General features: G+C 35.2%; 1 pseudogene; it reads right to left on the reverse strand.

Annotated features, from left to right (window-relative positions):
- Positions 1-4,558: 4,558 nt before the first annotated feature.
- On the reverse strand, positions 4,559-5,475 carry LOC144254529 (olfactory receptor 2D3-like; annotated as a pseudogene).
- Positions 5,476-12,815: the final 7,340 nt, after the last annotated feature.

Consider the following 12,815-nt stretch of genomic DNA (forward strand, 5'->3'; position numbering starts at 1 on the left):
TAACTATAATGTGCTAATAAGAACAATTTGAAAAATAACTTTTCCTCATGTCACTCTGATTCTCTGCTCTCAGCATGCAGCTCCCACAGTTGCCACCAAAGGGACTGGAGAATGCAGAGACCTTGAGGTTGCTCCCATTCATTTCTGACTGGAAATGATACAAGTCCTGATTCTGAGACTTTATTGGTCAGAAATAATAGTCAATCATCCCTTGTGTAACTTGAAATTAATAGAATATGGGAGGATTCTCAACTGCTTATTTCATCAGCACACTGTCTGTCACAAAGGGGGAAAAAAACTAATTGGAAAATGTCTCTGATAGAACAGCCAAAAGGTGATTACTGACTGGATTTAGGCCTGCTAACAGGAAAGTGCAGAAAAAGACAGAAATGAGAACTAAAAATAAAATTCTCATTTGAGTTAAAATTTAATGATATAAAGATAATTCCAAGGAGACTGGAGTCTGCTATGTTTTGGATTAGTGCCAAAGTGTGATGGATAAACTGCTTTGGATCTGAGAACAGGTTAGTACCAATTCAGAAATCTGGAGTGAATATTTATAAATATTTATGGCAAATTGGCACTGCTGTGCTTTTGAAGTACATAATCAGTGGGCTTGTTGATAAGAAAATGGACCCAATCTGTGGTTGCCTAACTTGTAGGGTGATATGAGCTACATGCTAGTCATGTGCAGCAGGACAATGTGTCAATTCACATTGAATTTTAAAAGTAGCAAAAACTAACTTTTATCATGAATGATTTGAGAAGTTAAGCTCTAGATAACAAGAGTATCAACAATCAGCTTATAGAACATGGCAGATTGGATAAATGGAAAGAAAAATAATAAGTTTACCTTTTTGAAGAAATACAAAAGTGAAAGGAAAATTAAATAACAAATCCCAAGGGAAAAATCATGAAAAGGGTGCCATAGAACGTAAAAAATACAGAATAACAAAGTCTAGGGAGGTTTGGACAAGGTTTCTAGGCAGAAAAAACAACCTAATCAAAACCTAAGGGCCAATTAGGATTATTCAGATGAAAAGAGAAGGAAAATAGAGAGCTCAGGAGGCACGTTTCCCAAAAGAAGTAGCAGTGTGTGCAGTCTACAGCCAGATGTAGCCATGTATGTCTATCAGCAATCTCTACCTGAACATAAACAATTCAAAATGTTGTTTTCAATTTTTCTTCAAGATTCTTATCTCAGTAAATAAAACTACCATTTACTCCATCTCCCAGTGCTTAATGCAAGAATTATCTGAACTTCTTTGACTTGTTTTCTATTACAACAGTAATCCTGTTAGCTGTACTTCTAAAATATTTTCCTAGTTCTGACCACTTTTCTCACTCTCCATAGATACATTTTGATACAAGCCAGAATAAATTAAAGAAATAAATTTTCAGTGTAACATTGTAGGCTTTTGTTTTTCTTTACATGTAACTCAAATAGTACTCCCCTCCCCTGGTACTTGAAATACAATTCAAATACCTAGTCCACAATCTTTACTAATTCTAAGCAACATGCACCCAAACAAAAGGACATTACCAAGCATCTTGTCTTATTTTCATCATCATATTTATTTGTGTTCAAACTTACTTTTTTAGGCATGTTTTACTTCATTACTCTCTGATTCTACCCTTCTAGAAATCTCCTTAAGAATAGCTATGGTATTGGTGCTGTATTAGTCAGTGTTCTCTAGATGAACAGAATCAACAGGAAGTATGATTATAAAAAGGAGATTTATTAGATGGGCTTACACAACCAGAAGCTGGATAGCCCACATGGCCATCTGCAAGCTGGAGAGCCAGAGGAACCAATAGCTACACAGTCCATGATGCTGACACCTCAAAACAAGAAGGATCAACAATGCTGTCTCAGTCTGAGACTGAAGGCTTCTGGAAACTCCCTGAAGAATCACTGGCAGAGTCAACTTTGGAAGATTAAAGGATGGAGAGTCTGATATCCTCAGGCAGTTGCAACAGCAATCAAGAACCTGTTCTAAGAATCTAGCTTGCATCTGCTGCTTCTTATTTGTTCTTCTGACTTATTCCATCCAAGCCTCCCGCCTAATGGATGGTGCTCCCCATGCTTAGGGCTGATCTCCACTTCAGTTCAATACCCCACAGGCCAATCATTCCTAGACACACCCTCACTGACATACCCAGAGGCCTCTCAATTTTTAACACCTCTTAATCCATCAAGTTGACAATTCAAATTAACCATTACAAGTATCATTGTTGCCTCTACATAAAATCTGGGAATAACTTCAGCATAATATCTATATTAGGAATTTTGTGATTGTGTGTGTGTGTGTGTGTGTGTGTGTGTGTGTATCTTCATATCTTCACCTGAGAAATAGTGGAATATACCCATTCCTAGATGAAAAATAATTAATACTATTACTTAAATGTTAACTTTATGAATAATCTACCAATTCAATATAATAACCATAAATTTCTCATTGCATTTTAAAATTTGATCTTGACAAGTTTAAAAGTAGAAAGGAGCCAAGCATGGCAGCACATGTCTGTAATTCCTTGGCGTGGGAGGCTAAAGCAAGAAGATCAAAAGTTCAAAGCCAGTCTCAGCAATATAATGAGGCCCTAAGCAACTTAGAGAGACCCTGTCTTAAAATTTTTAAAAGGGGATGGAGTGGTTAAGCACATCTGAGTTCAATCTTCAGTACCAAAAACAAAAACAAAACAACACCTTCTCAGTAATGCATTCTGTAGCATTTGTGAATCTATAACTACTATGTGATTCCATTATTCAGTTGTAGTAGTTTTTTGCCAAGTTCAATAATGACTTCATTGACAAATTCAATAACTTTTTGTTAATCCATAAAAGTCTGAGGCTTTTAAGAATCTTTCAGAAAGGCCTCTTTTCTAGCTGCTTTTGACACATCTTTATTTGGGTCCCCGTTCTGAGTATCTGACTCTTGCTATGTCAGAATTGAGTGGCGACTCTTCTTCTCCTTGACTTGTTGGTAACTTCAAGGTTCTATCCTGGATTCTTTCCCTCTGCCTTTCAGAAACATCAAGTCTTATCTGGGATTATAATGCACAATTACATTTTTTTATAATATGTTGTGTGAGTGTGTGTGTATATGTGTGTGTGTGTGTATGTGTGTGTGTGTGTGTGTGAGAGAGAGAGAGACCATATGGAGTATATGATGTATATGGAATATGTCCTTATCCTTATGTCTTTCTACATATACTTCGTCACTCCTATGGTATGCTATAAGGCCAGTCACCTTCATTTTAATAAAACCACCCAGACATTTGGTTCTCTATTTTCAACTTTTGGCACACTTTCTTAGATTTATTAAACACTCCTTGCATATATTTAAGTTTATATCTAAATTCACTTCTCCTCCTCATTTTTCATTTTAAGCACCAGCTTTCTTAGTTATTCTAGAAATAGAGAAGTTTATTTCTGGAGCAACAGCAGTGACTAGGCACTTACTACAGTGGTAACACAGACATCAATAAAACAGTCACAGGCTTTACTGCCATGATGTTCACAGTCTAATAGAGGATTCAGACTTAAGCACATAATTGCACATCTCCTTTGTGTTCAAAGGCATCTTATTGCTCTAAAGGGCACGGTTTTTATTACTAAGAATTACCTAAGGATTGATTTAAATGGAAATTCCTCAGGTCAACTTCCCCTCCTCATTCTATACTGAGAAATACTATTTTTTAACAAGCAACTCAGGAAGCAACTTAGTCTTGCATACAAACTCTGGGCTACACTATTAAGTTCAATTGTCCTACCAACATATAAGATAGACAGACCTCTTTTTCTTACTTCATTCTAATTTTCTATTACTGTTCTCCTAAATCCTCCAATCTTTAGCTTTTTTATGATTACCTTATGGGCAGTTTCTTTAGTATGAAATTCAAAGTATTTATTAAACTAGACCTTTTGTTCTATTTTCAGCCTCATATGCATTTTCCTTACACATACAATTAAAAAAAAATCCTACCACTCATTATTCCCTAAATACACTTTTTTCTTTTTTAGAAATTGTTAAACTTAGGATTGAAGGCCACATAGAATATAATACAATTTTTGTGTCTGTATCCTAAGTTCCATCAATGTGCCTAGAATATATAAGCCAGGTTAAAAATCATGCAAGAATGAAGGAAATTACTCCATTGCCAGAAACATACTCTTATTAGTGATGATTTGTTGTCTTTGTTTTTTGACATACATTTATGTGCCTGCTTGTTTTAATTTCCCAATTTGCTTATATGGCCTAAAAGAGAAGTGATTATTTCCTCCCTTCTTTCTTTTCTTCTTTGCCCTTCCATATCTCCCTGTTTTCTTCTTTTCTCTTTTACTTTTGTTCATTTCCTGTGATTTAATTTAACTTCTTTTCTGTCTACCAAGGTATTTTACTTTGAAATGTATTGAATTGATCTGAGAAGACATTGGAAAAGAGAAGAAAAAAAGTGAAAGAATGGGAAGAAAGCAGAAAACTTTTCAAGAAAAATCTCTTCTCTCCAAGTCACTGAACTGGTCATCATAATCCAAGATCTCCATCTCCAAAAAACATTATTTTTCAGTTACTCTCCGGAGAGCCCCTTTGACATCCTTGTTTCTCAGGCTATAAATAATGGGGTTCAACATAGGTGTTACTGCTAAATAGAACACAGAGATCATTTTATCCCTCTCATACATTAGCTTGGAGTTTAGCCTCATGTAGGCAAATATAGCTGAGCCTTAGAAGAGACCCACCACCATGAGATGGGAGCCACAGGTAGAGAAGACCTTGAGCCTCCCCTCTCCAAAATGCATCTGGATCACAGTGCAGATAATGTTCCAGTAGGAGACCAGGATGAGGGAGACAGGAGCCAGGAGGATCACCACACCCATGGCAAAGATGGCCATTTCTGTGCTGTAGGTGTCTGCTGAGGCCAGCTTCAGGAGGGCAGGAGGCTCACAGAAAAAGTGGTTAATGATATTGTTTCCTCAGTAGGGAAGACGAAATGTGAATGTGGTGTCCACCAGGAACACAAATGCTCCACTGGCCCAGGACCCCACAGCCAGCCTGACGCATGCCCAATGGGTCATGATGGTGGAGTAGTACAAGGGCTTGCACACAGCCACATACCGATCATAGGACATCACCGCCAGAAGAGCACACTCTGTACACCCAGTCAGAAGCAGAACCATGATCTGCACTGAGCAAAGGAAATGGTTTTCCTCCTCACCAGGAAGTGGACAAGCACCTGGGGCACAGTAGTAGTAGAGAAACAGAGATCAGCAAAGGACAGGTTTCTAAGGAAGAAGTACATGGGAGTGTGGAGTCTGGAGTCCATGTGAATGAGCACCACCATCAGCAGGTTCCCCAGAAAGGTCAGCAAGTAGATGATGAGGAAAAGGAGGAAGAGCAGGACTTGGGTGTGTGGGTCCTGTGAGAGGCCCAGGAAGACAAACTCTGTCACAGAGGTTTGGTTCTCCTCTCCCATGAGTGTCTGTCCCTGTTTATAGAACAGTATCAAGATAAGAAGTGCATTAGTTATGTCAGAAAATCTGAATCACTTCAAAATTTTTTAATCAGCATCAAATTTGGTTCTTGATTCCTCTCTTACACTTAGTTTCCATATGACAAAGACTAAGGTTTCTTTTTTCAGCTTTAACAAATGAAAGTCATTTCTATTTTTCTCCTCTTGAATCTTTTATTTATTTACCATTTAAATTTTTAAATTTGTATATCTTTATGGGTTATAGTATGGTCATGTAATTCAGGTATACAATGTATATTATTGAATCAGGGAAGAAATATTTCCATCTCTTAAATCATTAAACCTATGTCATACCATTAAGCAAACAAATGCTTGCAGATGGAAACAGTACAGACCAGGAGATGGAAAAGGCATTAAAAGCATATTTAATAAGATAATCAATGAAAACTTCCCAAGTCTTAGGAATGATATGAACAACCAAATCCACAAAATTCATGGAAGATGGACTTGACACAAAGAGATGTTCTCCCAAATTCATTATAAACAAGTTGTCAGAAGTAAAACATAGAATCCTTAAAGCAAGAGAAAAAAATCAAGTCATACATATAAAGGAATCCCCATTCGACTTAAAAAAGTTTCTCTGCAGACAACTTGCAGGCATGAGATAATAGGGTGATATACTCAGAGTATTGAAAGAAAAAACAAAAACTAGCAAACAATTGCAGGCCAAGAATACTAGGCCTACCATACCAATCCTTCAGAAATGAAGAAGAAATAATGTCATATTTAGATAAGCAAAAGCAGAGGGAATTCATTACCACTAACCAGTCTTTCCTTTTCAAAAACAGGTTTGTAGGGAAGGCCAAATTCTCCTTCACATCCATTCCTTGAATATAAACCCACAAGATTTTCCATTTTAAAGGTATTAAATTAATTATCTAAAATTAATGGTTGCAATGTAAGTACCTGGAAAGTTAACAGCAGATTTTAAAAGTTCTTTCCAACACTTTTGGGGCCTTTCTCAAAGGACAATTGAAAGAATTCAATGAAAAATTTTTTAAAAAGAAAAAGAAAAACACCCAGGCACACTGATGCATGCCTATAATCCCAGCAGCTCCAGAGGCTGAGGCAGGAGGACCACTGGTTCAGCCTCAGCAACAGCAAGGTGCTAAGAAACTCAGTGAGACCCTGTCTCTAAATAAAATACAAAATAGGGCTGGGGATGTGGCTCAGTGTTCAAGTGCCCCTGGGCTCAATCCCCAGTACCACCTCCCGCCCCCTACCAAAAAAAGCCAGTATCTACAGATAATTTGTGGTGTACATAAAAACTTTAAAAACTTGAATCAAGCCTTTAATCACTGAAGAAATATTATATGATATAAGGTTAATAATTGAACATTCCTGTGTTTTATATGCCAAAATAGTCAAGTAAAATTTTTGGGAAAATGTTTTGCAATAGGAAAAATGACATACTTATAGCAGTAGTTTTCACAATAGCCAAGATGAAAAAACAAAACAATATTTCCCTTAACCATTAAATGATTAAAGAAAATGTGGTATATATGCATTCATTGGAATGTTTTTCATTCATAAGCAAATGAAATATTAACAGTTGCCACAAGATGAATGCAACTGGATAACTTCATTTTAGGAGAAATAAGTCAGGAGCAGAAAGACAAATCATTCACTTATAGAAGCTATAAAAGTTGATCTCACAGAAGTAGAGAGTAGAATGATGGTCATCAGGGGTGAGGAGAGAAAGGCATAGACAACAGTTGGTAAACAGGCCAAAAAATACAGTTGTACAGGAAAATAGAGTTCTAGAGCTCTATAGCACAGTAGGGTGATTCTCATTAATGATGATTTATTGTATATTTCAAAAGAGCCAGAAGAAAGGATTTTGAATGTTCCCAAAATAAAGAAATGATAAATGTTCAAGGTGACAGATAAACTTATTACCCTTATGTGTAATAAAATATCACAGTGAACCCCATAAATGTGTCATTTTATTGTGTTAATTAAAAGTAAAATAAAGAGCTGGGATATACTCGCATGCACAAGGTCCTGGTTTCAATCCCAGCACCACACACACACACAAAAAAACATAGAGTAGACCAGGGGTGGTGGCACACTCTTGAACCCCAGGAGGTTGAGGCAGGAGGATCCCAAATTCAAAGTCAGTCTCAACAACCTAGCAAGGCCCTAAGCAAGCCCTAAGATTCTGTCTCAAAATAAAAACTAAAAAGGGGCTATAGATCTGGCTCAGTGGTTCAGTGCCTCTGGGTTCAATCACTGGTACCAAAAATAAAACAAAAAGAAAAGTAATAAAAATAATAATAAATAATAATAATAAAATTATTAAAATGAAGGGGCACAGAAAACATATCCTGGAAGATATAAAATATATTATCAATTTCCCTTTATTTTACATAGTGTACACTGAGTAGGCATCAAACCTCCAATCAATAAGTATATTTTAGAACTGCAACAGACCTTAGTATAGATAGAAATTTATGATAAAATACTATCTTACATCAGTGTGTTAATTAACAAAATTATTGCTTAATCACTTTAGAAAATTATGTACATAGGTCTCTGTGGAAGCAGTAATAATTTAATATTTAAGGCATTTGTTTTCCTTGCTGTGACTCAAAGACACGACCAGCACAATTGTAGAGCAGGAAAAATTTGTTTAAGGGCTCAAGATTTCAGAAGTCTTAGTGGATAGAAGGCTGGCTCCATTCCTCAGGACTGGAGGTGAGGCTGAACATCATGATGGAAGAGTGTGGCAGAGGGCAACAGCTCACATCATGATCAGAAGCAGAGAGAGAAGTCTCCACTTGCCAGATTCAAATATATATGCTCCAAAACCACTCCCCAATTCTCACCTTCTCCAGCCACACCCTACCACTTCAGCTATCACTCAGTTAATCCCTATCAGGGAATTAATTCACTGATTGGGTTAAGAATCTCACAACCAATCATTTCTCCTCTGAACCTTTTTGCATTGTCTCACATGTGAGCTTTTGGGGGACATCTCACATCCAAACCATATATCATTAAGGTTTCATGTGAAATTAAATAGCCTATATATTTTGTCACCCATCCATCTATCCAATCTTTGGATTGTAAAGCTTTCCATAATATGTATCAAAGATTTTTAAATATTAGACAGGCTTATTGATGCACATGAACAATCCCAGCTACTCGGAGGCTCAGACAGGAGAATCTTAGGTTCAAGGCCAATCTAGATAACTTGGTGAGACCCTGTCTCAAAATAAATTTTTAAAAGGCTGAGGGAGGAAGTCCATTTGTCTAGCATGCATGAGGCCCTGGGTTCAATCCCCACTGCTGTAAAATAAATAAGTAAATATAGACAGAATAAAAGAAAATGCTAATAACCTTGGCAATTAAAAATATCAGATTGCTGTATAGTGGATGGCATTATGAATAAAATAAAAATATAATCAAAATGTATCTATGAAAATATTTACAAAAATTCCTCCTAATTATTTTATGATTCTTAGTATATGAAGACCTCTTATAATCAGTAATAAAAGGTGTGAAATCCATTAGAGTAAAATGTGAAGAATATAAATCCACACTCACAAAAGATAGGTAAAACTGAAAAATAAATGTGAAAAAAAATGCAAATTGAAAAAATAAGACATCATATTTTGCCTTTTAGGTAAAATTTAAAATGATATAGCTTCCAAGTTTGATGATATAGCAGGATAGCTATGATAGATGGTTAAGTGAAAAACAGCCATCAGATTTCCTTTGTGATGTACATCTTAGTGTTTTTTAGATGAAGTATGTTTGCATACATGCATGTATTTTCAGTCTGTATCCATTTCTACAGCATCTCTCACTATCATGGAAGGTTTTCAGTTCTATGGAGTCAGCTAAGCTAACATATTAGCACTAGGTTCTAAAGCTGTGCTGCTGGGTTTGAATCCTGTCTTGTTTAGTTGATGTGTGACCAACAGCAAATGACTTAGGTTTTCTGTGCCTAGCTTTGCTTAGCTATAAAAAGGTGATGCAAATTGCCTAATGATAGTTTCCCTTTGTTTATCCAATGTTTCAGTGAAAAGGTAGAGCCCTGGATCCACTCACTTATCACATAAAATGTGACTCCTATATATATATATATATATATATATATATATATATATATATATATATATTTCATAATACACATAATCTGGCATCAAATATGTGTGCAAGTTGCATGGAGAAGATTTGAAAATATGATTTCTAATTGAAAGGTGTTAAAGAGTCACATAAATTAAAGATGACTCTTTGGAGTGTGAGACAAAGTAATATTAAAATAGGGGGAATTTGATGGGCAAATGAAAGGAGAAAAATTCAGATAAACAGACAATGAGTGCATTTTTGGACATAGTACTTTGATCCATCTTCATAGGGAGTTTTGACTGGTAACTCCCTCATCTGTGTCTTTGGCTGATCACTAGCCTGGCTCTCAAAATGAATATCTTCATTCCCTCTTTCCCTATATTGAACTTTATTTTCCTTTTTCCTCTACTGTCCACCAACAACAACCAACAATTGACTGTGCTATGTTCAGAAATACAGTGCTTTACTGCATAGGATTTTATTGTGCTTTCTAAATTTGGTGACTTTTCTGAGTAGTGAGTAGTAATGGCCCCACAGTTATAAGCAGCACTGCAGTAAATATGCCAATGTAAGTGGGGTGGAGAGTTAATGAAGTTATTTTATACACTTCTATTATACTATCTGCTTCAGTATCCATGCTGGTATGCTTTCCCATTTGTGCCTGAAGTTGGGCTCCATCTCCACCAGCTCCAATGGATATATATATATATATATATATATATATATATATATATATACTTATGTTAGTAGATAAATATCTGTTTGTAACAAGGAACAAAATTGTTTTTCTAAACATATTTGGGCTAAGACCAAATCTTTGGTCTTAGTAGTCCTACACCAGAGGAAAAGTGACAAACACATTATAAGTCAGTTGCAGAAGACTCATTTTTAGTCAATTTTAAGAAACAGTTCTTTTGAAAGATTAGCAATTAGGTCAGAAAAGAGCAAAACATGAATGAACAAATGAATCCAGTCTGTATAGTAGATTTGAACTATAGAATTCTATCCAGACAATCAGATAGAGATATAGAGTATTTGTCTTAATGAGACATGTAATCTTATTATCAAATAATAGCTTTTAAACCAGAGTTATTAAACAACAAAAAAACTTCAGAACAAACATAATCTGTTTAATTCTATTTACTTTATTCAAACAAAGAAAACCAACTTGTCTTTAAAAAGTAGTCTTGTCAAATCTGCACCAAAGAGTACTTGTTAGGGAGCGTGTTTATGCAAATTAAAGTTAATCACCTTCTGGGCAGGTAGTTGGGCATTATGTTTCATAACATCTTCAGAATATAGATATATTTTATAGAACCATTAAGTTTGAAATTCAAGCTATAGGTATTAATATAATTTCACTAATTAAGCATATACACATATGTACTTAAATATATTTTGAAATTAAAATGCAAACAGTACAACTGAGAGAAACTCTTTAAAACAGCTAGTTTTTGTATCTCTTATAGTAAATCTACAACTTTAATTTACCATGAGATAAATGATGAAGAAAGCAGGATTTTCCTTTACCAAGTATATGACTTCTATTGTCTAGAGTGACCCCAAACAAAATATTCTATTATTGCATAGAGACATAAGCAACTCAGAAAACAATAGAGTTTCCTCTACACTATAAGGCAACAATTATGATTTATAGAATTCTATCCAGATAATCAGATAGTTAGAGATATAGAGTATTTGTCTTAATGAGACATGTAATCTTATTATAAAATAATAGCTTTTAAACCAGAGTTATTAAACAACAAAAAAACTTCAGAACAAATATTTGAATAAACCCTAACTCTTATAAGACCCATTTTTAGTAGAATATAAATTTTCATTAACTCCATTTAAAAAAAATACTAGAAATACTAGCCATAGGAGTAAGGCAAGAAAAAAAGAGATAAAAAGGCTTCCAAATTTGAAAGGAAGAAGTAAAGTTATCTCTATTCATATGTAGAAATGTTTATATGTGGAAAACCCTAAAAACCCTAAAAATTCCACAAAATTGTTATAACTGATACATGAATTCAGCAAAGCTGAATCATAAAAAATCAGCATATACAAAAACTAGTTGCTTTTTTATATATTGACAGTGAATATGAAAATGAAATTATGAAAACAGTTATTTTTAAAATAGTGTCAAATAGGATAAAATGCTTAGGAAAAAGCTTAACTAATGAAGTAAAATATTGAACAGCAAAATCTCTGAAAACTTGCTGAAAGAAATTAAAGACACAAATAAATGGAACAAATCCTGTTTTGTGGATTAGAAACTTTTTAAGGAACTGCCAAACACTTTCCCATAGCATTTGAACCATGTTTCTATTCTAGCAATAAAAATAAGTATTCTAGTCTCCCCACATACTTTCCAACACTTCTCCTTTTTTCTTGACAGAACTGAGTCAGACTTTTTATTACTGTGACCAAAATCTCTGAAAAGAAAAAATTTAGATGAGGAAAAATTTACTTGGTGGCTTATAGTTTTAGAGGTCTTAGTCCATAAGTGATCTACTCTATTCCTCAGGGACTGAGGTAAGGCAGAAATTTAGGGCCATAGTGGATGTCAGAAGAAAGCAACAGGAAACATCACACTAGGAAGCAGAGAGACTCTACTCTCCAGGACAAAATATATAATCCAAACTCACATTCCCAAAGACCTACCTCCTCCAGCCACACCATACATGCCTTCAGTTACCACTCAGTTAATCCCTATAAGGGGATTAATTCACTGATTGAGTTAAGGCTCTCATAACTAATCATTTCACCTCTGAACTTTATAGCATTGTCTCATACATGAGCTTTTGAGGGAAGCCTTATATCTAAATCATAACAGAGGGGATCTCCAAAACCAGGAGCAACAGATTGGAAACCTTTAAAACAGATACCCTAGATGAGGACAAATCCTACAGCTTTCCTACTTACACTCAACCATGATTTCTATGCCAGTGGACCCAAAGATGTCCCCACAAAGAAGGACCAGATGTTCATATGAAGAACTAGATGTATAGAATTAAGGGTCTTAGCATACACAACACAGGATGCCAGATTGCCAATTAAAATTTATTCCACTGAATTTCTTTGTTCTCAGAAAGACAAGATGGAATAGATTAGAGAAAAAAATCAGGAGTTCCTTGAAGTCACAGAGCCTTGGAAGCCACTGGGATTGTCCCTCAGTTGTTTCCTTTAACTTATAGGAATAAGTA

The sequence above is a fragment of the Urocitellus parryii genome, chromosome 4 (assembly GCF_045843805.1).
Source record: "Urocitellus parryii isolate mUroPar1 chromosome 4, mUroPar1.hap1, whole genome shotgun sequence".
NCBI lineage: Eukaryota > Metazoa > Chordata > Mammalia > Rodentia > Sciuridae > Urocitellus > Urocitellus parryii.